Raw genomic sequence first — 25,083 nt, 5'->3', positions numbered from 1 at the left:
CGCATATTACTCAACTACTTGAGTTTTTAAAAATTAATACTGTGACCTGATTTTTTTAAATCTGTACATATAGATCCAACTGTTTTTTTTTTTAATGTGTTTGTATTTTTAGTTTTGAGGGGGGTGCGGGGGGTGTAGATACAGAGGATCTGAAGTGGACTCTGTGCTGACAGCAACAAGCCCGATATGGGACTTGATCTTCTGAACCCTGAGATCATGACCTGAACCAAAGTCGGGCGTCCAACCAACTCAGCCACCCAGGTGTCCTGCTTCTTTCTTTTTAATGGCATATAGTCTTGCATCATGGATGAACCATCCTACCTAGAACCTTACTGTAGACATCTCTATACATCGATGATGACTTTCTCAATAACGCAGTTCACGTTTTACAGACGTCATTTTCCCATGTTTCAATTGCCAATTTTCTTTAAAAAAATTTTTTAATGTTTACTTTTGAGAGGCAGAGACAGGGAATGAGTGGGGAGGGGCAGAGAGAGAGGGAGAGACAGAGCATGAGTCAGGGAGGTGGCAGGGAGAGGGAGACAGAGAATCTAAACCAGGCGCCAGGCTCCAAGCTCTCAGCATAGAGCCCAACGCAGGGTTTGAACTCATGAACCACAAGATCATGACCTGAGCTGAAGTCGGATGCTTAACTGACTGAGCCACCCAGGTGCCCCTCAATTGCCAAATTTTCCACCTCTGCTCCTCCCAAATGCGAATGGATTTGCTTTTAACTTCTGTATACTTCTGATACCACCTGGAACTTCCCACCCCTCCCAACCCCACCTTGGAAAGATCTCAAAATCTAAATTTCCACCAAACCAGAAATCTAATGTCAAATCCAGAATCTACATCACCAACTTGTTAACAAAGACAACAAAAAACATGTAGCAAAAATACACTTTTTGTAGAAAGATGCAAATCCGTTATAAATCTTAGGTGTTCAGCACTGTTCTTCATCGAAGTGGCAAACTTTTTCTTACAGTTCATCTAAGGACATTTGACTGTTAATCAGGAAAAGATTTATATTCTAAAAGATCTTAGATGGTCTTGTTCAACTGTTCCTTAATTATCACGGTAAGAGGTTGAACAGTAGATCAGCACAGCGAAGAGGATCTATAAACCCTGTAGGCTGGCGTAGCGGTAACATTTCTGATTTGATGACTGTGTGTTTTTGTTCATTTGGAAAGTAATGTCACTAATGTATTAATGTGCCTTTCTGATGTGTGTGTGTGTGTTTAATATTATAGATTCTGATTTTGAAGTGCACAAGCTGTTCCTTACATGAGAATCCTAAAGGTTCCTCTCATTGATTTTTCACTGCTCTGTGTCTGCTTGCTTCACAGAGGACGGCTCTGTGAGTTGAACTAAGTGGACATCACTTGCAGTCCCTTCCACATCTGCCTGGTGAGTATTCTGCATGCTGTGGTAGAGTTTCTAGTTGTGGGGTTCTAGAACTTAGCATCTGTAAGGTGAATCCCCCTTCATTTATACCGATGTCCACCCTGAAGTGCCCCTCAAAACTGATTGACAGCTACTTTCCTTCGTGCAATGGAGCATCAGTCCCCTGGAATTTTCCAGATTCCAGTTCATTCATTCCACCAACCTAGGGCACTTCACCCTTCACTAGCTTTTCTCCTCGCTGTCTGTGGTAGTATTGCCGGCATTTAGTGAGCCATTAGATATCATTTAAGTTCCTGTTCTCTGCAGTTATTTCTGAGGAAAAATGTAGGACTTGTATTCAGTCCCATGCAGATAATGTTTAGGAAGATTCCCACAAATGTGGAAAAAAATCACAATTACCCTCATTGTCAGCTAGAATCCACCATCCATTCTGTGGGAACTACCTGTGGAAATGACAAATAAATTCTCCCAGTGCCTCTCTAAGTTCCATTTTATAAATCTCTAAAGAAATGCTGAAATGGGGGCCAATAATAGCTCTATGTGGCCAATTATTTTTATTTATAAACTAGAGGTTGCCAATGCTTTATTCTAGAGCCAGGATCTTGATTAATATGAGTTTTCTTCTGACTTCTTAATCAAATTCCTATTTTTATAACTTCTGTAGGAACTTATATAGGACTTTTTGTAGAGAGTCCTATGTTATAAGGGAAACGCTTGGACTATGTATCATTTCTTCAACAGGCAAGAAGTCATTTTATAGTGATGCATGATAAAAAATAACCAGCAACTTCACTGTTCATCCTGAGAGGTGAACCCCAGCTTACAGGCATTTTAAATCAATGTTACTTTTTTCACCACGTTGCAAGTCCTGTCACACACTCTGTTACCTTCCAGCAGGGTCTGTGGCTGATTTTTTTCCAGCCTTTCTGTGAGGGGAGAGAAGAATCACACTTCTCTAAGTGATCAGTATTTAATGGTGACACAAGACTATCAAGAGAGTAGACTTATTATTGAGTGCCCCTACCTATTTTTAGTTGAGTGCACTGTGTTTTACTGCTTCCCATGGATGATTCATAAACTATGTTTTAGCAGGAAAACCAGAGTTGGGGTAGGGGTTTCTAAATAATTCTCTAGGGATTTTAAATCATGATAGGCATGACATCTGCTTTTTAGCCTTTATTACATTCTTTTTGGACTGTTTGCTTTTGCTGTGCAATAGTTGTTATTCTTAAATAAGAGATCATTTTCATCGGCTTATTATAAATGAATTATGTGTGTGGTGAAAATAAACACTTGATTCAGAAGTTTAAAAACATAGCTTAGAAGTTGTTTGTGAAACATTTTAAGTTCCAAGAAGAAGTTTTTCCATATGAAGTGGTATAAATGCCAGGCACTGGATTTTACAAAGACTGGATGGACTTGGGTCCCAAGACAGCTAATAGAGTATGTGGGCTCTTTTTCCATTCCCTCTTCAAATAGGACCTGATTGGACCCAGTGCCCCACATGTCACCAGGTGGTGGTTACCCTTACCTTAGTCTTGCCTTCCTCCCAAAGAGAGAATTTATTTTCCTCCATCCTCTATTAAAAAAGCTCGGGGCACCTGGGTGGCTCAGTCGGTTAAGCGGCCGACTTCGGCTTAGGTCATGATCCCGCGGTCTGTGAGTTCGAGCCCCGCGTCGGGCTCTGTGCTGACAGCTCAGAGCCTGGAGCCTGTTTCAGATTCTGTGTCTCCCTCTCTCTGACCCTCCCCCATTCATGCTCTCTCTCTCTGTCTCAAAAATAAATGAACGTTAAAAAAAATTAATAAAAATAAAAAATAAAATAAAAATAAAAAAGCTCAACTCTAGCAACATTCAGTTGTTGAGTATCTTGTATTATGAGGCATTTCATTTTCACATTGAATTGAAATCTTGTTCTTTTATAATGTCTTTCCATATTCAAAATTGGAAACCTCTAGACCTGGGAGCTGGAAGTCTTCTGGTTTTATCTTGCACACCTGCTTTATTTCTCTGTGATTCCCATCATGAGTACCTATGACTGTACATTAGTTCTAAGCATTTGTGTTAAGCCTGTTGCTTGCACCATAGGTATTCAGAATATATTTTAATTCCTGTAATGGTACAAAGTGTATATTCTTATTTATGTCCCATTCAACTTGGCTTTTTAGCAGTGTTAGGCTTAAACTCCTAAAATAGAAAATATTTACATAGAGAGCAAAATGACTATTTTTGGATTATTCTTGCCATTATATTTCTAGCTTCAAGATGACTCTTGGTAAAGAAGAATTTATAAGTCAAACCAAAGGTGGTCTTCAAATATCATGGAAAGAAAGAAAACAACCCTTGATACCTTCTTTCCTGCAGTATTGAAATTTGGAAGATTTACCTAAATTTGGGGCTCCTTGCTTTCTGAATGATTTTAAATTGTTTTTTATTAAATATTGATTATATACAGAATGTACACTGTTATCGTCAGGTATGAAACTCCCCAAACTTTAACGTTGACTTCTTTTTCCTTTTGCCTCTACTTTGGAGCCTTCCAGGCTGTCCTAATGTGTCTTGCAGCTGGAGGTATAGGCATAGATATATAGTGACAGCCGTATGTTTATATGTATGGTACCAGCTATTATTTTATTATTTATTTATTTATTTATATTTTATTTTTTAATTAATTAATTTATTAGATCTAAGACCTGTGTCCTAGGGTTGCTGCAGTGCTCTTCGGGAACAAAGATGATTCTTCGTAAATTGTGGATAGTGCAGTTATTTTGAACTCTTAAGTATTATACATAGAAGCTCTTATTTGTGGTACAACAAGAATCTGGTTTCATGTTTTCTTAGAGCCCATTCATGCATGACAAGAGTCTGGCTGAGCTCCCCAGAAGCAGACTTGAGATGAGGGATTTTTGCACGAGTGTCTTATTAAGGGAGTGCTCCCAGGAGAAACAAGTGAGTTGGAGAGGGACAAGGAAGAAGGAAGCAGGGGGATTTTTCCGAGCAAAGTCCTTGTCTCAGCCGTGATCCTGGAGGAACTCTGAAGCATACTTGCTCCTGAGAACCACTTCCTTCTGCCCCAGAGCAAGGGGCCCAGCTTCCCCATCCTTGCAGCAACCATTGGCTGTGGACTGGTTTGGGGGGAGGCTGTGAATTTGAGAGCATTTGGGGTCTTTGCATCTGCTGAGGAAGCAGCTCCAATAGTTAAGGGATATTCCTCTTAAGAAATCTGCAAGTGCCGGGGTACCTGCGTGGCTCAGTTGGTTAAGCCCCCGACTTTGACTCAGGTCATGATCTCATGGTTTGTGGGTTCCAGCCCCACATCAGACTGTGCTCCTGCTTCAGATTCTGTGTCTCCTCTCTTTCTGCTCCTCCCCTGCTTGCACGGGTGCACACATACACACTCTCTCTCAAAAATTAAAAAAATTGCAAGTGTCATCTCTTAGAAGCAAAGCACATACAACCCAGGAGATGGGCACACAGGACAGCTAAAAGGGACCCAGTGGTGACAGGACATGGGAGTGTCTGTTCTACCTAGCAGCAACCATGTCATTAAATGCCATGTCATTCCTTCACTCCTACAGACCTACTTGTCATCCCTTAAGACTTTCAGCCATATATTTCCTGGTACAAGTTTTCTGCATTTCAAGAAGCACCTTAAATTCACTTTCTTCCCCAGGGAAGTTAATAAGCTACTGCTTCAAATATTTTTAAGTCCGAAAGAGATTGCAGTGCAGAGAGATACCTAGGTAATTTGCAGTGAGTAAAATTTCTACATATATTTGACTTAAAAAAATAATAAATTCTGAAATCTCAAAGCTTTCCTTAGATGCATGTCAGCTTGAATAATGATTTCAGTGCCCTGAACCAGGAGGCAAGGATATTGTCTGACTGTATGATTGTAACTTATTCTTGCTAGCAGCATTTCTGAGCATACACACTAATTGTTAGTTTTCATTCTCTCTTAACCATCCTTTTTAATTGTATTCCTTAATATTTCACCTTTGCCTTTAAGAGTATTTTTTTGTATGGAGTTTTTAGGGAAATATATATGGTGTTTCCTTGGGTACCTTTAATTCAGTAGAGCACAAAAGTGTGATCCAATAGAAATATGTGAGCAGCATATGCGATTCCAATTTTTCTTGTGGCCTCATTAAAAAAGTAAAAAGGAATTGGTTGTTATAGCAGCCTGAGCTGGAGGCTGGAAAGTCTAGGATCACAGCTGAAGTTAATTTTAATAATCTATTTAGCCTAGTACATCCTAATTATTATTTTAACATTTAATTAATATAAACAGTATTGAGATTTTACATTTCTTTAATCTGGTGTATATTTTGTACTTAAATCTCAGTTCAGACCAGCCATATTTCAAGTCCTCAGAAGCCACATTTGGCTAGTGGCACTGAGCAACTTCAGAATGTTCTAGAAAAACTCTGGTAACAGGCTTACTTCCTTTGAGATAAGACTTTGTTAGGGCTCCTGAATCGCCCTGGTAACCCTGCTCAATAAAGAAATGAGGCAGTACTGTTTTCCAGAGAAAGTGAGCTGACTTTCCCTTAATGAGCCAATGTCCTATACCTGTGGAGTATGGTTAAAACGATTGGGTTTGGCAGGTAAGCTGTCACTAATAACCTTCAGGAGTGTGGAATTCTAGTATCACTTTTTAGAGGAAAAAGCATCATGAATGAACGGTAGTATGTGGAAGGATTCTAAAGAGGAAAGGATGGAGTCTTGGGTAATGGAAAGATGTGTATATGTACATAATGTGTGTTAGGGAAGAAGGTTCTAAAAAATTTGGGGTACTTGCATGGAAACCAATGAGGCTGGAGTACTAAATACACAGTAAGAATGGAAGGTGGTGCTAGATTGTGACCCAGTTCAAAACTTGCATTTTCCAGTGTATGGAGTAAGGTATCTGATGATGCAGTTTATATGCTGGGGTCTGTTTTAGTTATTTATCGTTGTGTAAGAAATCACTTCAGAATGTAGCGGCTTGAAACAGCAGCACTCACTCACTTCTGTGGGTCAGGGGTTTGGGTGGGTTCTGTTGTGCACTTCTGGCTTGGGGTCACTCCAGCGGTTGTATTCAGATGGCCTCTGAAGCTGAAAGAGCAAGAGGCTGGAGGAGCTGATGGCTTACTTGCCCCCCTCTCTCTTAATATAGATTCAGGATTTCTCCAGATGGTCTTTCTTCACGGGCAACTGTGGGCCTCCTCACAGCATGGCGGCCTCAGGGCAGCCAGAAGGCTTACGTGGGCTCTGGCAAGATGATTCCAGCTGACAAGCTGGAAGCAGCATCACTTTATGACTTGACCTTGGAAGTCATGCTGCATCATGTCCGTCATATTATTTGGTAATAGGTGAATCACAAACTTGCCCAGTTTTAAGGGGGAGGAGACTTAAAAGCCCACCTCTCAGTGGAAGGAGTGTTAAAGTCCCATTGTGTGAAGAGAATGTTAGAAATACCATCTGCCACAGGGACCCTCTCCTATACTATACACATCTCAACCTCTTTGCCATGATCTGGGAATGCTCTAGGATGAAGAGACCACTCATTACTGGGCACGTTTCTGCACAGTGGCTCTCTCCCTTTCCCTTCCCTGGTCAGCTAGACTGGGCTGCCCTTAAGAAGACTCTAAAGTCTTCTGCTTAGGCAATGAATGGCCAGCTGGCCATTTCATGGATTGGGCTTTTCACATGTAGCTCATGAGAATGCTGCTGTTGAAGTCATTATGACATTAAAATTGTTTCTTTGTGTCATTTCCCAAAAACCTGAGTGGTCATGACAGCAAGAACTTCTCCCCTCAGTGTTACAGACACCCATTTTGAGTTGGGCATACAGAGGCTTTTCCAGATGTGAAATATGGATTTTTCCCCCTGCCAAATGTAAATATTTACTTTGTTTGGTTTGTTTCTGTAAAAGGGAGGGAAAAAATAAATTCAGTAGAGCTCCCCAGTCTTTGTACACTTTTGTGCTATATCAACAAAATGGCAAAAGCCCAGTGGAAATGGCTGCATTTAAAAACTCCTTACCTACTTTTCTGAAATGAAAACAGGAGCAAGGCATCTGGTCTGCTGTCCTCAGGTGGGAAAGGGCTATTTACTGAGGCCTGAGGACTAAAATAAACCCTCCCAGGAGAGGAACCAGCTTGTGACCTTGGGCCATAACCACCTCACAGATCAACTGCTTCATTTCTTGCTGTATTTTGTGGCCCCTGTCGTGGGTGGGGGCGGATTCAGTGTCACAAAAGCAGGAGGAGAGCAGTTGGAAGAGGACCCCGGTGGCTCGGTTGGTGAAAATGCTAACAGGATCTGCTGACCCTTCTTCCTGTGTGGCCAGAGGACCTGCGGTTTAACAGTGAGCATTCAGGTAGCTGGGAGAAGGCAGTACTCAGAAAAAGTTAGCAGCAAGAAGCTCCTGTGATGGTAGTGGTTTTCCTACTCCTTGAGTAATAATATAGCAGTCTAGAATTTGGGTAGGTGCAGCCCATTTTCTCATCGGAGATATGTCAAAGAGTCCCTGCAGGACTGATAGAAAAATAGAAGTCAAACCCACGTCCCTAAGCAATTAGAAGTTTACTTGTTCCTGGTGACCTCTGTACTTTCTCACCTGGGTGGACACATGGTGGTGTTGGAGTCAGAATGGGAACTCTGAAACCTGGGGCCTTGGTTTTCCCATCTGGAAAATGAGCAAGCAGACTGTTGCCCGATTCGTGGGTTTTGGAAGTCTTTATAGGAGATGATCCTGTAAGCTCTCCTAAGGATGAGATGGTGCGTGTATGGGACCTGTCTTATACTCCGTATGTTCTTCGTGTTTTCCTTTCCTGTGGATGTTGCTGAGGCTTCAGACTGGTTGCTACTTAACTGGCTGACCTCTTTGTGCGCCTCTGTAGCCCTATGCTCTTTGTTCAGTACAAAAGTAAAGGAATAAACAGTCTGCAAAGGACCAGCCTTGAGGAACTCAGATACCATTTTGTCCTTACTTTAAGGACCTCCTACCCAGGGGTGCTGTGCCCTCTGGCACTCTACAAAGTGACTTTTCTGTGGATTCCAGACTATGCACAGATGCTGCTCTTCTGTGAGGAAGACCATCCCTATATTGAACCATCTTCTTTTCATGTGTTGGCAGTATTTCTGCTGCTTCCTCCATCCACATTTGCCAATACCACTGTCTCTTCTGGTGCACCTTTCTGCCATCCTCAGGGGCTTCGGTCTTAAAGACGTGGCTACTTTGCCTCTTGTCGTCGTCGTCATCTTCTTCTTTCTTCTTTCTTCTTCTTTCTTCTTTCTTCTTCTTTCTTCTCCTCCTCCTCCTCCTCCTTCTCCTCCTCCCCCTTCTCCTCCTCCCCTTTTCCTCCTCCTCTTCCTCCTAAATGAAATTCACACAACCAAAATTAACCATTTGAAAGGGAACAATCCTTTGTCCTTTAGTGCATTCACAGTCTTGTGCAACTGCCACCACCTTTATCTAGTTCCAAGATATTTTCATCACCCCCCCAAAAAATTCCACAGTCATTAAACAGTTACTCCCCACTTTCCCCTTCTGCAGTGCCTGGCAACCACCATTCTGCTATTGGATATTTCATATGAATGGAATCATATATGAGACCTTTTATGTCTGGCTTTTTTTCCACTGGATGCAATGTTTTAAAAATTCACCTATGTTATATTACATATGTCAGTACGTCGTTCCTTGTCATAGCTGAACAATAACATCTGTTGTATGTGTGTACCATAATTTGTTCATTCATCCATTAATGGGCAATTGGGCTGTTTTCATCTTTGGCTATTGTGAATAGTGCTGCTTTGCACATATGTGTATGTATTTGAGTCCTTTCAGTTGCTTTGGGTATCGAATGGAATTTCTGAGTCCTGTTTTAATTCTGAATTTAATGTTTTGAAGAATTATAACACTCTTCTGTACAGTAGCTGTGCCATTTTGCATTCCCACCAGCAATGTAAGAGAGTTATGATTTTTCCACATCCTCGCCAACACCTATTTTCCTTTTCTTTTTATTACAGCCATCTTAATGGGTATGGAATTATACCACATGTGGTTTTGATTTGCATTCCCTGATGACTAATGATGTGCATCTTTTCATGAGGTGGTTGGCTATTTGTTTACCTTCTTTGGGGATTTGTTTGTTCAAGTCCTTTACCCATTTTTTAAGTAGGTTGATTGCCCTTTGATAAAAGTTCTTTATACGTGATTCATATCAGATCTATGGCTTACAGATACTCTCTCCCATTCTGTAGGTTGTCTTTTTACTTTCTTGACAGTGTCTTTTGATGCACAGATTTTTTTTAAAATTTTGATGAGGTTGAATTCACTTTTTTGTTGTTGCTCTTGCTCTCATTGTTGTATATAAGAATTCATCACCAAATTCAAGATTATGAAGATTTACTCTTATGTTTTCTTCAGAGAATTTTGTGGTTTAAAGCTATTATAACCATGTCGTTGATCCATTTTGAGTGAATTTTTTTTAATGTCAAGTCAGGGTCCAACCTCATTCTTATACATGTGGATATCCAGTTGTCTTGGCACTGTTTATTGAAGAAACTGTTCTTTATCCATTGAAAGATCTTGGCATTCTTTTTTTTTTTTTTAATTTTTACTTACTTTAAAAATGTTATTTTCAGTAGAGTTAACATCCAGTGTTCTATTAGTTTTGGGTGTATAATACAGTAATTAAACAATTCCATACATTACTCACTGCTCATTACCATAAGTGTACTCTTAATCACCATCACCTCTTTCATGCATCCCCCCACCCACCTCCCCAATGGTAACTATCAGTTTGTTCTTTGTAGTTAAGTGTCCTTTTTTTGGTTTGTCTCTTTTTTTCTTTGTTCGTTTGTTTTGTTTCTTTAATTCCACATGTGAGTGAAATCATACAGCATTGTTGACAATCAGTTGGCTGTGATGTATAAATTTATTTTTTGAGTCTCAAATGTGTGAATTTATTTATTGAGTCTCAAGCGTTTATTTATTGAGTCTATTGTTCTATATGCCTATTCTTATGCCAGTATCACATTGTTGGGATTTCTGTGTCCTTGTTGTTGTAAGTTTTGAAATCACGAAGTGTGAGTCTTTCAGCCTTTTTTTTCCCCCAATGTTGTTTTGTCCACTCAGGACTCCTCCTCCTCTTTTATTACTGTTTTGTCCTGTAGTGATTCTTGAATTGTGGTACTGCACCTCAGGACAAAGGAGCAACCCAGTGAATAGTCATGTAGTTGCATGGGGGGTTATTATAGGCCTGGTAGAATCCAAAGGCTTTTCTTGCTTAAGATCATTCCTTAGGAACATTGACAAGAGCTGCATTGGTGGTATTCAAAGCAAACCCAGTATGCAGGCTATTGGGTTAAAGCTGCTCATTAGAATTCTAAGGGGCCCTTTGGAAAAAAGCAAATGTACAACCTCTTATTTGCTGTGATAACTAGATACTGTTTTCTGGTTTGTGCATATGTTCAATTGTATTAGTCATGGTCTTCAATTATATAAGCAATTAAAACAACAACAACAACAACAAACCTCTCCTATAAAGGAAAACTCTGACCTAGGCATCAAAATCATGAAGTCAGAAGGTAGAAAGAATGAGGAGGTGGGAGAGTGATTTTGTGACTCTACCGGGATCAGTTGCTGGGGTGACTCACATTTGTTTCCAGTGTGTTTGACCTCTGGTCCATTCCTTTGAGAATATGTGGGATTTTCCTTTTGGAAATAAGTCTTATCTGTGAATCCTCGGCAACTGCTTTTTAAGCATTTCCAGATGGCCCTCAAAGTCCTCATCTAATAGAAGCTGAGAGATTGCTCTTGGAGGGGGTCGGGGTGGGTGCTGGAGAAATCAGCTTTAACCCCTAGACACTCCACACTAGGAAACTATGAGAAACAGAGATGTGTTTTCTGTTTGACCCTCATTAGAATAAGAGTTTGGAAGCAGACTGCATTGTGTGTGGGCTATATACATGTATGTGTATTAATAAAATCATTTAAAGCACTGAGTGGAAAACCCAAATAAGTGTACAGGAACAAGTATTAGACTAATAAAACAAGGTAGCAAGAAAGGGATTTTGGGCAAAAGACCCAGGCCATCTATGAGAGTGTGGGGCGTAACTTCTTTCCCAAAAAGTGATGGGCTTAATTTTTGTACTTTATTTGGTAGCTTTAGTATGCATTAAAAATCTTTTTTACAATAATTCTTTGTGTTTAAGATTTTCACTGAAGCTTAAGAAAGGAATTATAAGAGTGACTACAAGGGAAAAAAATGGGAAACTTCACATCCCTCCCCCCACCCCCAGACCGTGTTATTAGTCATCCAGGGCACTCATAACAAAATGTCACTGCCTGGGTGGCTTAAACAACATAAATTTATTGTCTCACAATTCTAGAGGCTAGAAGGTATCATCAGGAGTGGTTTCTCCTGAGGCTTTTGTTTTTGGCCTGCAGATGGCCACCATCTTGCTGTATCTTCACATGGACTTTTCTCCATACTTGCACATCCTTGGTGTCTGTGTCCACATTTCCTCTCTCTATAAGAGCACCAGCCAGATTGGATTAGGTAAGCTTACCCTAATGACCACATTCCAGTTGAATCACCTCTTTGAAGGCCCTGTCTCCAAATCCAATCCCATTCTTAGGTACTTGACAGTTAATGCTTCAACATAAGAATTTTTGAGGAGACACTGTTCAGCGCATTACAGGCAGTGTAGGTAAAGGCAGGCATAGGTTAAGTAGGACGCCAGAACTTCGTGACTCAGGGCCATGAGGGATAAGGAAAAGTTGTGGGAGTAGAGTCTATGCACTGCTAATGGGAAAGAAGCTATTTCCCTTAGTGATCAGTGTGTCACTTAGCCTTTGCTGTAACAGACTACTACTCCCCCCCCCCCCCCACCAAAATGTAGTGGCTTAAACCAATGACCATTTATTTAACTCACAATTGAGTGGATTGGCAATGTCGACTGGCCTTGGCAGAGAAGTTCTACTGATCTCCATTGGGCTCACTTAAGAATCTGGAATACTACGTGGCAATGAGAAAGAATGAAATATGGCCTTTTGTAGCAACGTGGATGGAACTGGAGAGTGTGATGCTAAGTGAAATAAGCCATACAGAGAAAGACAGATACCATATGGTTTCATTCTTATGTGGATCCTGAGAAACTTAACAGAAACCCATGGGGGAGGGGAAGGAAAAAAAAAAGAGGTTAGAGTGGGAGAGAGCCAAAGCATAAGAGACTGTTAAAAACTGATTACAAATTGAGGGTTGATGGGGGGTGGGAGGGAGGGGAGGGTGGGTGATGGGTATTGAGGAGGGCACCTTTTGGGATGAGCACTGGGTGTTGTATGGAAACCAATTTGACAATAAATTTCATATATTGGAAAAAAAAGAATCTGTGGTCAACTTCTGGGTATACTGAGGATTGGCTGCTTTAAGATGGCATTAACTGGAATGGCTCATTTCGCCTCCTTTGGCTCTTGCCTTCCAGCAGGCTGACTTGGGCTTGTTCACACGGCAGTAGCAAAGTACATGGAGCGAGAGCAAGGGGGAGAGAGTAGGTGCAAAAACACCCCAATTATTTCTGCCACGTTCTGTTCACCAAGGCAAGTCACAGTCTAGCCCAGATTGAAGAGGTGGGGAAGTAGACCCTTTCAGGTGAATGGCTCTTGGACTAGGATTATCTGACTGTAAAAGTTCTGTGGCCTCTTTTACTTTATATTCATAATACACTTGGTCTGGCCTCACAAATCATTAAATAACAATTTGGAAAGGAATTGCAAGTGCATTTATTTATGAGTGAGCAGTAATTCTTCCCAATTTGGGATGAATAGTTTAATCAGAACATTTATTTCAACCATGCGTATCTGTCTTTCCTGCATGGCTTGGTCTAGACAAATCACTGGGAGAGATCCTAATTGGGAGAATGCTAAGTGAGAGCTCAGTTTTCTTCCCTTATGCTACTTAGAATATTGAATACTCTGGAAATAAGGTAGTCTAGTGGAAACCTTCAGCTTTTTCTCATGGATACCAGCCTCATGAAACTGGAGCAGGAGAAATGGGATCTCTGAGGTCTTCCGTAGGGAGGATATTGAGCAAATTCAATTCTTTTTTTTTTTTTTTTTTAATTTTTTTTTCAACATTTTTTATTTATTTTTGGGACAGAGAGAGACAGAGCATGAACGGGGAAGGGGCAGAGAGAGAGGGAGACACAGAATCGGAAACAGGCTCCAGGCTCCGAGCCATCAACCCAGAGCCTGACGCGGGGCTCGAACTCACGGACCGCGAGATCGTGACCTGGCTGAAGTCGGACGCTTAACCGACTGCGCCACCCAGGCGCCCCAAGCAAATTCAATTCTAATGCCTTATATGGGAGAATATGATTCATATAAACTCTCTTAGAAGAGAGTTATTTCCAGGGCGCCTGGGTGGCTCAGTCGGTTGAGCATTCGACTTCAACTCAAGTCATGATCTCCCAGTTCTTGAGTTCAAGCCCCACGTCGGGCTTTGTGCTGACAGCTCAGAACCTGGAGCCTGCTTCAGATTCTGTGTCTCCTTCTCTCTCTCTGACCCTCCCCCACTCGTTCTCTCTCTCCACCCCCCTCTCAAAAATAAACATTAAAAAAAAAAAGTTCCTTCCTTCTCGCCAGATTTACTAGTCATACCCACATGGGAGTCTGTTAAGGGAACCCTCCCCAATTCACTCAGTATCTCATATTTAAAAAACAAAAGCATTGCTGTGTGTAACAGTTGTTCCTTACAGGCTGTGTGTAACAGCCTCCCATTGTGGGGTGACTCCAGCACGCTGAACTTTCATGGAGATCGAGAACACGTGAGCATCTTACGGGGCAGAGAAAGGAAAACTGATGTATAGGGTCTGAAAGTTCCAATATTAAAATGTAAATCTGGAAAGCAAAAAAAACTTATTTTTAGTGCATTTCCACAGAAAAATCATTTGGCAGATTCTTAGAAAGTTATTCATTTACAGTATGACTCCTTCAATTTCACTCCTAGGTTTCTTTCCCAAGAGAATGAAAACTTCTGTCCTTACAAAGACTTGTAAATGAATGTTCATAGCAGCTTTAGTCATAACACCAAAACTTGGAAAGAACCAAATATCCAGCAACAGGTGATGGATAAACATATTATGATGTATGCATACAATGGAATACTGCTTAGCAGTGAAAAAGGACCAAGTTATTGGTGCAAACCATAACTGGGGTGAACCTAAAAAACACCCTGTTGGGTGAAAGATATGATATGTAAAACGGTACATATGCTGTTATTTATAGGATATTCTAGAGCAGAAAAATAATCTGTAGTGACAGAAAGCAGGTTGGTGTTTGTGGCTGGTGTGTATATAGGGAAGGGTGTGGGGGTGGGGATATCAGGGGGGCCTGAAGCAACTTTTGGGTTGATATAAAAGCTTCCAGTATCTTGGTTGTGGTACTGGTGACATGGGTGCATTTGATTATATATAACCTTTACCTCAATCAATTTAGCTCTCCTAGAGGAGTTACTCCTGTTTCTCATAAAATAGATCTATAGTAGGGCAATGTGAGATTTTTATGATCATTAAGAGGGGACATAGGTTTGTAGAAGCTAATACTAAATGAGGCTTATTTGTTAGGCTCATTTTTCTCTAAGTTGTACATTGTTGGAAAGACTAAGCAAGAACAAGCCCATTGTAGACCTGGCTCAAGTGACTAAGCCAACATCTTTTTAGTTAAGACCAAATTTGGGAAATTCTTTAATTGAACTGGGGACACTTCACTTATATAGCTGAACTATGGGAGGGACAGCTGGGTAAAGTTAACAGATCATTTTCAATATTTGATATAGCACAAAGGAGTAAAGATTGGGTTTATGGTTCATAGATAATATACTCACATCAATCAAATCTTATTCTTTGAAAATCAGAGTGTTTTAATAGTAGGTGTATGTTGTATGTGTACTATCCAAGTTCTGGAGGGGACAAAAGTACATAAGAACAGGGGAAAAATAGTCCCTTAAAATTATTTGGAAGTGTCCAATCCAGTCATGCAGAACTGGCTGCTAAGATCCTGTTTTGGTCTGTTCTCTCTGATTGTTTAAAAGATAAAGCTGTGAGGAAAATGTTTGTCATGTGTTTATTTAGATTCAATAGTTGGATGTAACTTAGTAAGAGCAACTTGTTTTCTTTTAGCATCAAAGGGTTTATTAATTCACAGATGTCATTCATGCCCCAGAGTGCTAGAGACAGTGATTTATGTTGTCAAAGGCTGGTAATGCTAAAATGAAAGCAGATTTTGTTTTGCTTCTTAGCCAAATTACAGTCTGCTTGGAGTGACTAAAATGTATCTCATTTTTGTTTTGTTTGGGTAATTCAGAAATGAGTTTCAGATTTTGTCTTTTTAATGTTTTAATAGTAACTGATAATGATGCTGACTCAGAAAAAAACTATAGTTCCTTCTTCATTAGTGTTTTCTAAATGGTCTTTTTATTTTTGTATTTTGTGTCTATGATTTGTTCATTCAGCAAATATTTATCTAGTGTCTACAGTGTACCAGCACTAAACACTTAGAAGAAAGCAGTGAACAACACCTGTCCCTGATCTTACAGAGGGCTATTTTCTAGTAGAGGGAAGTAGATAGTAAGGGAATAAACAGTGGGGCATCTGGGTGGCTCATTTGGTTAAGCATCTGACTCTTGATTTCGGCTCAGGTCACAATCCCATGATTTGTGAGTTTGAGCCCCCATGTCAGGGTCTGCACTGGCAGCGTGGAGCCTGCTCCGGATTGTCTGTCTCCGTCTGTTTATTTATTTTAAATAAACATTAAATAAGTGAACAAATGAAAGAGCAGGCAAATTTCATATAGTGATAAGCATCAAGAAAATAAAATGAGATTGTATGATAGAGGCTGACTTAGGGTGGGGTACATGATTCATTTGGATTTACAGACAAGGATTCATTTGGGTTTATGGTATGAAATTTACTCATATGGGAAAGACTAGAGAAAAAATATGGGTTTTATTTTGAAAAATCAAGTGTTCTGCTTTAAACTTTAATATGCTTCATATTGGAGTGGAAATGTCAAGCAAGTCATTGGATATAGGAGTCTGGAGCAATTGGATGTATGAGAGTTAGAGACGGAAAGGTGAGTGAAGAACATAGATGGCATTTGGAGCTCTGGGACCATCTGAGATCACCTAGGAAGAGAGAATATAGAGAGAAGAGCCCTGGGTCACCGAAATGTGTGAAGGTTAAGCAGAGCAAAAGAGGTCATTATTGAGAACAAGTGGCTGGTGAGCACAAGAATAAATAGGAGAGTATGGAATTGCTGTCACTAAGAGAAGAGAATGTTTCAAGGAAAGAGTGGCTAATTGGGTCAAAGCTGTTGAGATGGTTGATGAGGACAGAAAAAAGCCCATTGAATTTCACAATAGGGAGGTCACTGGGGATGTTGACAGGAGGTGAGAATTCTCATTGGAGTGGTCTGAGGAAAGAGAGAGGGGTGAGGAACCGAAGTTGGTTTATGTTGACATATTTAAGAAGTTGAGTTTGGGTCAATATTATCATTGAGAAGGGGTGCAGGGAGGGGAGATTAGAGGTTTTGAGGAGAGTGTATTCTAAGACAGTAGAAGAGTAAACACGCTAAAGAAAGACTGTTAGACAATCTTTTAGTGTTCATTTAAGGGTCTTGATCTTAAGTTGAAAGTGAAGATTGATCAGTGTTGCTGTGGCTTTTTCTCCACCTAAGTTCAACTCCATGACCACAGTTGCTTGGTAGACCAAGAATTCGCTGTAACCATGTTGGGGAATTGGCAAAGGGAGTATGATGGAGGGAAAGTTGGGAGGTGGGGGAAGAAAGAGTAAGTAAGATATGATAGGCAGTGGGGTTTGGGGTGAGTAAGAAAGGAGAGAGGTGTGAGAACTGTGATCGGTAATGAAAGAGCGATAGAGTCCTTGAGTCACAGGTCTCCATGAGATTGGGAATTGTTGGGCTTGAGAATTATAACTGTAGAGCAGATTACCAATGATTGTGCAGGGGAAGGGGTACTTGCATGTGGTTTTTATAAGGTCAGTCAAATGCTTATGAGCATGGGTGACTGCAATTGGATGGATAAAAATACCATTGGATGAAACAAAGATACCTTTGGAGGTTAACAAGTCAAGCATCTTGACTTCACCGTAGCTTTTGTTAAGCCATAAATGATAAAATACATTGATGCCGATTTTATAGAAAAATATATAACAGCGTCTAAGACCCCCTTGACTGCAATATTGATGTAAATGTACTGTATTTATATAGACCAGACTTCTTCTCCCTTTAGTGGAAAATGTGACTTCCAACAGCCAATGAACTATACATATTAGAGTCTCAGGAATCCAGGAGGACAATTTTCCAATTCTGTTTTCGAAAATCCCTGGGAATACCAGGAAGGGCTTAACAACTGATCCCGAGGGTTACACAGAACCAGTTGTCCATGGCTGGCCAAGTTCCCAGCTATAGAGGCAGGTTGTTGGGCAGATAATCCCATAAATGCCTCCTATAAACACCAGTTGTTTTACATCATCTAGTGGGTAAGAATAAGGCTTGGTGTAGACACACTTCGTGGACAAACTCTTATTGAAGAAGAATGAATGTGATTTAGGCTCCACAGTCACTGTTTTTGGCATCTTTCATGTGTAATCTGGATCTTGTTATTAACTTACCTTTCCAGTTTAGTTCACAGGAAACTTAGCAGACTGTGATTGCCTTTATCTATTCCAGGCCAGATATCTCCATTGCCTAGATGCCTTGCTTTATCTGTTACTTGTTTGTTTATAAAATCTCTTCATTGAAGTGTAACTAACACACGATTAGAAAAGCACACAAATCATAAGTGTACAACTCATTGGATTTTAATGAAGTGGATGCACCCAAGTACCCTGATACTGAAATAAGATATCCCCCAGGAGCCTCCCTTCATGGCCTCTTCCAGTCACTAGCCCTTCCCTAAGGGTAATAACTTTCCTGACTTCTTACACTGCAGATTAACTTTGTCTCTTGTTTGCACAGGTGAACCTGGTTATGGTGAGCAGGTATGCTAGATAAAACTAAGAGTGTTTAAAAAAATGTATTTAACATTTATTCATTTTTGAGATGGGGAAGACAGGACAAGTAGGGGAGGGGCAGAGAGAGAGAGGGAGACACAGGATCTGAAGCAGGCTCCAGGCTCTGAGCTGTCAGCACAGACCCTGATGCTGGGCTGTAACCCACAAACTGCAAGATCATGACCTGAGCTGGAGTAGGACATTTAACCGACTGAGCCACCCAGGTCCTCCAAAACTAAGACAGTTTAAATGATCTTCCTTCCAAGGCCTAAAATTCTTGCTGCTACTCCCCTCCTCCTCCCACAACAAAAAAGAATAACCTTCCAGCATAAAGACATTACCCTCAAAGTCTGCTGGTAATTATGTAATGATATAAATCGATAGGACACAGGGTTCCTTTTGTAGTATCCAGGCTCTTTCCTTTTGGTTTTGCTTTTTGTTTATTTTTTTCAAATATGAATCTCAGGAACATTTTTTTTTTATGAGACTCCTGCAGGGAACAGCCTATTTAGACCAAGGCTAATTGGACAAGGCAATGTTTAATCTTTCATTTTGTGTGTCCGTAATGGAGACAGCTCTTCTGATAAGGGTAACAGATGCTGACTTAAGTGCTCTCTGTTCTTCTGCAACAGAGCAGGGCTGGGAGATGTCAGGCACCAAGGCAGAGTTTTCCTGGACTCATTTTGAATTGATGGGAGAGGCACTTAGTCCAGACAAGCAGGAGCATCCTACAAGAGTTTCTATGGAAACCAGCAATGTCTGATGAGATCAACTGCTGAATGCCATTTCCTCCAAAGGGGGCTTAGGTTATGTGATTTTGGATAAAACTTGGCCTGGAAGAAACCAGAAGTTATTTCCTGGGAAAGGACAACAGGAATACTTCTATTTACCCAACAGCACACAGCTTGCTCTTGTTATGTATTACCCCACACGAGGCATTATGATACCTATGTGTTAGTTTTCATTCTAGTTACTTCCCTAAATATTTTTTTTTCCTGATCTATTTACTATGTCACAAATAAACAGATTGTGGAGCGATGGGTCAGTCTCTCACGGGTCTTGAGCGAGTGGATGAAAAAAGACAAAGTAAGAACTTCAGAACATGGTCTTTCCTGTATTATATACTTTATTTATCCTCACTTTTATCCACTGTGTTTTGTTTATTTATTATGTTTACGTACTGCGAAATGTGTAAGTCTTAGTTCACGACTTTATGTGTGTGTGTATATATCCATATTACCACTTCACAGATCAAGGGGTGCATGTGTGTGTATTTAAGTGACTCCATAGGCTTTATACTGTGAGTTTAGGGATCATTTTCTCACATTTCTAACCTGGGCCACCATACACAACTGCTCATGTTGTGCCATAAATACATTGTACAAAACCGTTTGAGGAAGCCTCATTTCAAAGCCCTAATTTCAAAGAGGTGCTTAGTGTATTTTCACTGAGTTGAATTTGAATGTAGCAGAGTTCACTTAACCAGGGTGGGTTTGCACACCCATCTTGCAGTTTAGAGTTACTAAGAATCTCCCCTAATTCAAATCAGCTGCTTTTGCTAGCCATGTATTCATTTACTTATCAAGTGCTTTTTGAGCCCTTACAATCTATAAAGCATTCTGCCAGATATGATCTAGACATAAGTCAGACACAGAATATGCCTTCCTACAGCTTCTAGACTACAGTAGAAGTTAAGCAATTACAGATCAGGACAGGAAGTTGTAAACTGTGTAAAGAAGGCCAAGCCAAGCCCACCAAGCATGTGTTTGTCCTGGATCTTGAAGATAAAAGCGTTTGAGCAGAGGGAGATAATGGAGGCAGGAAAGGACAATTAGGATAGAAGAGGTATTTCTTTGGGCTACAGCGTAAGATAACCAAAGGGAAGTAATTGGAGAAAAACAAAGTGAAGAAGGTCTGATTAAAATAAGAAGGAACTTGGGGTGTCTGAATGGCTCATTTAGTTAAGCATTGAACTCCAAAAAAAATTTGTTTCAATGTTTGTTTATTTTTGAGAGACAGAGCCGGAACATGAGCAGGTGAGGGACAGACAGGGAGACAGAATCCAAAGCAGGCTCCAGGCTCTGAGCTGTCAGCACAGAGCCTGACATGGGGCTCAAACTTACAAACCATGAGATCACGACCTGAGCTACAGTCAGACACTTAACTGACTGAGCTGTCCAGACGCCCCAAGCATCCACCTCTTGATTTCAGCTCAGGTCATGATCTCAGGGTCGTGAGATTGAGCCCTGCATTGGGCTCTGTGCATTGGGCATTGAGCCTGCTTATGATTCCCTCCCTTCCTCCCTCAAACACTCTCTCTCTCTCTCTCTCAAAATAAAAGAGGAGGAGGAACTTGAATGTTGTGCTAAGGCGTTTGAATTTGTTTCCTAGAAACTCTGGTTCTCATGGTATTGTTAAGGCCAGCAGCATTACTCAGGAGCACCATGTGGACTCTGGGGTTCCACCGGTTTACTTGTCTCAGAATCTTTGGGATGAGCCTCAACAACGTAGGTTTTTCACAAGCCTTCCAGCTGGTCCTCATGCATGTTCAGGTTTGATAACACTACCCACCACCACCCGACTCCTGAGATCACAAACCGGTGGTATTGCCAAAGTTTGCTAAACAAGAGAGGAATTCCAAGTGGTGTTGATGGTTTTGTGCAGAATGAAATGCTGATTAAACAAAATTAGACACTTTTCTTTACCACAGGATTCCCAGAACCCAACGTATTCTAACGTTAGTTGTGAATCTCCCAGTGGGAGTTCTGGTATGTGGTGTTTTGCAGATTGTTTTTCCATGGTATCTTTTTTTCCCCTCTTTCTTAGCATTTTAATAGGAACTAATAGGGGCATTAGTGTTGCTCCTAACACTCTTGGGCACATACTAAGGTGTGCAGTGATGAGCCAAAGAAAGCTTTTCATCAGAAAGGAATGGAGTAGCATAAAGGGAGCAAGACTCTGTATCATGTAGATGTCTACTGTGGGTTGAGACAGTTGGGTTGGTTGGGGAGCTGCAAGCAGGGGCTGGTGGTTTGGGAAGAAGGAAATGACCTTGCCCTGCTGTGAGGAGGCTCCTGGAGTGGTCCAGGTGGGAGCTGGCATTGGATTCATGGTGCTGGGAAGAAGTATGGGGTGGGGGGTCAGGATATTGCAGGATGGGCTTGGAGACTGTGGATGGAGCACTTGAATATACTTCTTTCACATTCAGCCATGAAGATGTTCTGCTGTCACTTCACCACAAGCACAACCCCTCATGGCGCACAAAGGTGGTTTCTGAAAATGGATATAGTTTGTATTGACAACCTGAGGGACTGGCTGGTTGATGAATACAGGTTGCTGCCTGTGCGCTGCGTTGGAGGAGGTGGGCTGGATGCTCCGGGGTGTCCTCCGTATGTAGGCATAGCTGTCCTTCAGCCCAGAGCAGGAGTGCTAGGAAATAGCCCAGCCTTTGATTTCCAAATCTGATCTTACCATTCCAGTCCTTTGTGCAATGACACTGTCTCCCCGCAACACCACATTTCCGGGCGGCTGCTGCCTCAACTGATTTTGATACCACAAGACCTGTCTGATTTTCCGGGGCATAAGGGGAAAACGGAGTTGTCAGCAGTTCCTTATTACTGAGGCTCTTAGTGCAGTTTTCGTTAGCTATAATGATAGTGCTCAAAGATAGATCATGTTTGACGGACTTTCTGACTTACCTCAAAAAATCGCCTTCTGGTGCCTATGGATTGACAACTGGGTCATCTATGTTGAATTATTCAATAGGAAGAGTGTAACATTTAAATTTCATTTTTAGTAACAGTAATGTATGCATGTGTAAAAAGAAAACATAGTGAAGATGGACAAAATGGACCAATTCCTGAACACCCCCCCCCCACCCCAGGTTCTTTGCAATCAATCCCTGTAACCATCTCTGTTTTTAAATCTTCTGTTGGTCATAGCTATAATCTAGATTATATTCTCATCCTCCAGTATTTAATCAGTTTTGGACATTAGCTGTTGATGTAATAAATAAGGATTTAACTCCTATAAGTGACAACCTTGATTTTTTTTTTTTATAATTACATTACTGTGTATCCTTCTTCTGTTAGTGGCCTGTGTTAGTTTAAATAGCTTTCTTGAGGCTCTGTTTATTTTTCCTCCAACATTTGAAGGTCTCTTGACTTGCCCACCAGGTAAGGTGGTGGTGGTGGTGGTGGTGGTGGTGGTAGTGGTGTTTGATCCACTGTCCTTTCCTGGAACTTTCTGTCATTTCCACTTGTCTGAATAGTGTCCTCTTCTACATTGTCAAACATTAGAGCATTTTCTCTGTTCTTTTTTCACATCTTGGATCATGATCATTTTCCCATGTCATTATGTATTCATTACAAACTTGATTTTAATTAGGGGCATAGTATGGAATGTTAAGTATATCTCTTTATTTCCTTAACCGTGTTGTTCCCTTCTGTTCCCCTTCTGCCCAGTTTTCTGCTCTCTCTGCAATATCAGTTCATTGTAAATAACTTTATATCCTTAGCCTTCTAGAATTTATTTTTTATGCAACCATTTTCAAGTCTTCTGTGCTATGTCTAAGCTTAATTCTTCCTATTTATTAGCTTCTGCACCAGCCAAGCTCAAGCCATGCCCATTGTGACCCCTTCCCACCATATTCTAGGCTGCAACTTTCCCTGCTCTGATCTCAGCACACTTTTGCGTCCTTTTTTTTTTTTTTTTAAGTTTTTTTTTTTTTTTTTTTTTATGTTTGTTTATTTTGAGAGGCAGAGACAGAGCATGAGCGGGGAGGGGCAGACAGGGAGAGAGAGAATCCCAACAAGGCTCTGCACTGTTAATGCAGATTTGGGGCTCGAACCTGGGAACTGTGAGGTCATGATCTGAACTGAAATCAAGAGTTGGACGCTTAACTACCTGAGCCACCCAGGCGCCCCTGTCTCCTTTATCTCTATCTTCTAATCCTGTTTACTCTGGACTCTTTCTCTTCTCTTCAGTTATCAATTATCTTCTTTATTCCTTTACTTTCATTTGGGGGCTGGGGAGAATCTCTAAGTTCAAGAGGGAGAGAGGGGTGACAAGCCGGTGAGTTCAGCCCAATAGCCCCGGCTGCTTAGGTTATACTTTTGTTGTCTGCTCTCATCTCCTGTGGCCCCCATCAGAACTTTGTTACTGTGTTTCCCTGTGGTGGCAAAGAATTGAATGATTTGAGTTGCAGAAATCTTATCAAGTGCATTGAATCAGTTACATTCCTTCTTCTATATCCATTCTTTTCTCAAGGTTATAGCATGATGGATGATTACCTGTGGAAGAAATATTTAGGCTTAGTTTTCTTTGAAATATGAGCAAAATAGTAAATGAAAAACAGAAAAAATTTTCGGTGGAATTAGTTTTATTGTTTGACTACAAAAGAATTACTCTTAACGGGAAGGCTTCTCTGATTTCTTGATACAAGTAAAAACTTTATGGGTGGGGCAAATTTCTTGCCCGAGAAGCAGGGATTGGTGAATCAGTCTGTCAGTCATTGTTTTATTTCTCTCATGGCAAACAACTAAGGGCATGCATATGTGTGCAGGAGTGGGCGTCTGTACACACGCCCTCCTCTAAAACTCCATAAGAGAAACCAGTAAATCAGAAACAGAATGGGAAACAAAGTTGGTCAAGCATAAAAGAAATGGAAATGAAAGAACTGTGATTAATGTTGACCAATGCTGAATATGGTTGCGCAGTTTGAGATAGTTGTGTGAGGAATCCGCAGATACGTTCATGGGCTTATGCCCAAGGTACCAATGGAAATGGGAGGCTTTAAACTAAGGGCATAACCTGAAGAGGCCCAAATGAGGACTCCTTTCCTAGAGAGCTAGTCTTAGTAGGAATCAGGCAGGAAGGAATCTTGACAAAGTCCTCAGAATCAGAATTGAGCTGAGGCATGACCAGATTATCAGGCATTTTGTCAGTTACCCATGTCCCTGATAATGCTGCATAATTGTCATCCCGGAATCTCCATTTATAACAACAAATTTATTAACTTGTTATTAATAACTATAAACTTATTTTTGGTCACGAGTTAATGGGCCAGCTGGGCATTTTAGCTGGTTTGGGCTAGGCTCATTGGGCTTTCTCCTGCATTTGTGGTCAGCTAGTGGGTCAGTTGGGGGCTGACCCAGTCTTGGGCCCAATCGTGTCTGACTTCAGTTGAGATGACTTAGCTCTATTCAGTGTGGGCTCTCTTGCTCTGTCAGGTTCGCCTGGCCTTGTTTATGATGGCTGAGCGAAGTTCCAGGAGGGGGAGCAGAAGCGTGTAAGGCCTCTTGTAGGGCCAGACTTAGAACTGGTACATGTCATTTCTGCATTCTGTTGGCCAAAACAAGTCCGAAGGCCAACTTCAGAATCATAATTCTAAAAGACTTCTGAGTTACAGGAAGATGGATGAGGATACAGGGAGACTATTAATATAAGGCTTCAAAGCAATCTAGGAACCCAAAAGGAAGCCTAGAAAAATTGTAGGGGGTTCAAAGACGAACAATCAAGATCATTAGCAGGATAGACATTCTAGAAAGAAAGGCTAAAGAAATTGACTTGGTGAAGCCAGAGAGCAGGACATTGGTGGGATTATGAGTTCGGAGG

At 41.0% G+C, this 25,083-nt stretch overlaps 1 protein-coding gene across 13 annotated transcripts in view; it reads left to right on the top strand.

Moving 5' to 3' along the window:
- The window catches only part of PLCB4 (phospholipase C beta 4), a 426,442-nt gene that overhangs the window by 166,974 nt on the left and 234,385 nt on the right, over positions 1-25,083 (top strand). For all 13 annotated transcript variants that reach the window (XM_058684912.1, XM_058684909.1, XM_058684911.1 and 10 more), the window contains one exon: positions 1,347-1,407. The gene's annotated coding sequence lies outside the window, so the exon portion shown is untranslated. The remainder of the gene's footprint in view (positions 1-1,346; positions 1,408-25,083) is intronic.

This window comes from Neofelis nebulosa, chromosome 9 (assembly GCF_028018385.1).
Source record: "Neofelis nebulosa isolate mNeoNeb1 chromosome 9, mNeoNeb1.pri, whole genome shotgun sequence".
NCBI lineage: Eukaryota > Metazoa > Chordata > Mammalia > Carnivora > Felidae > Neofelis > Neofelis nebulosa.
This window is presented reverse-complemented; position numbering and strand designations above follow the sequence as displayed.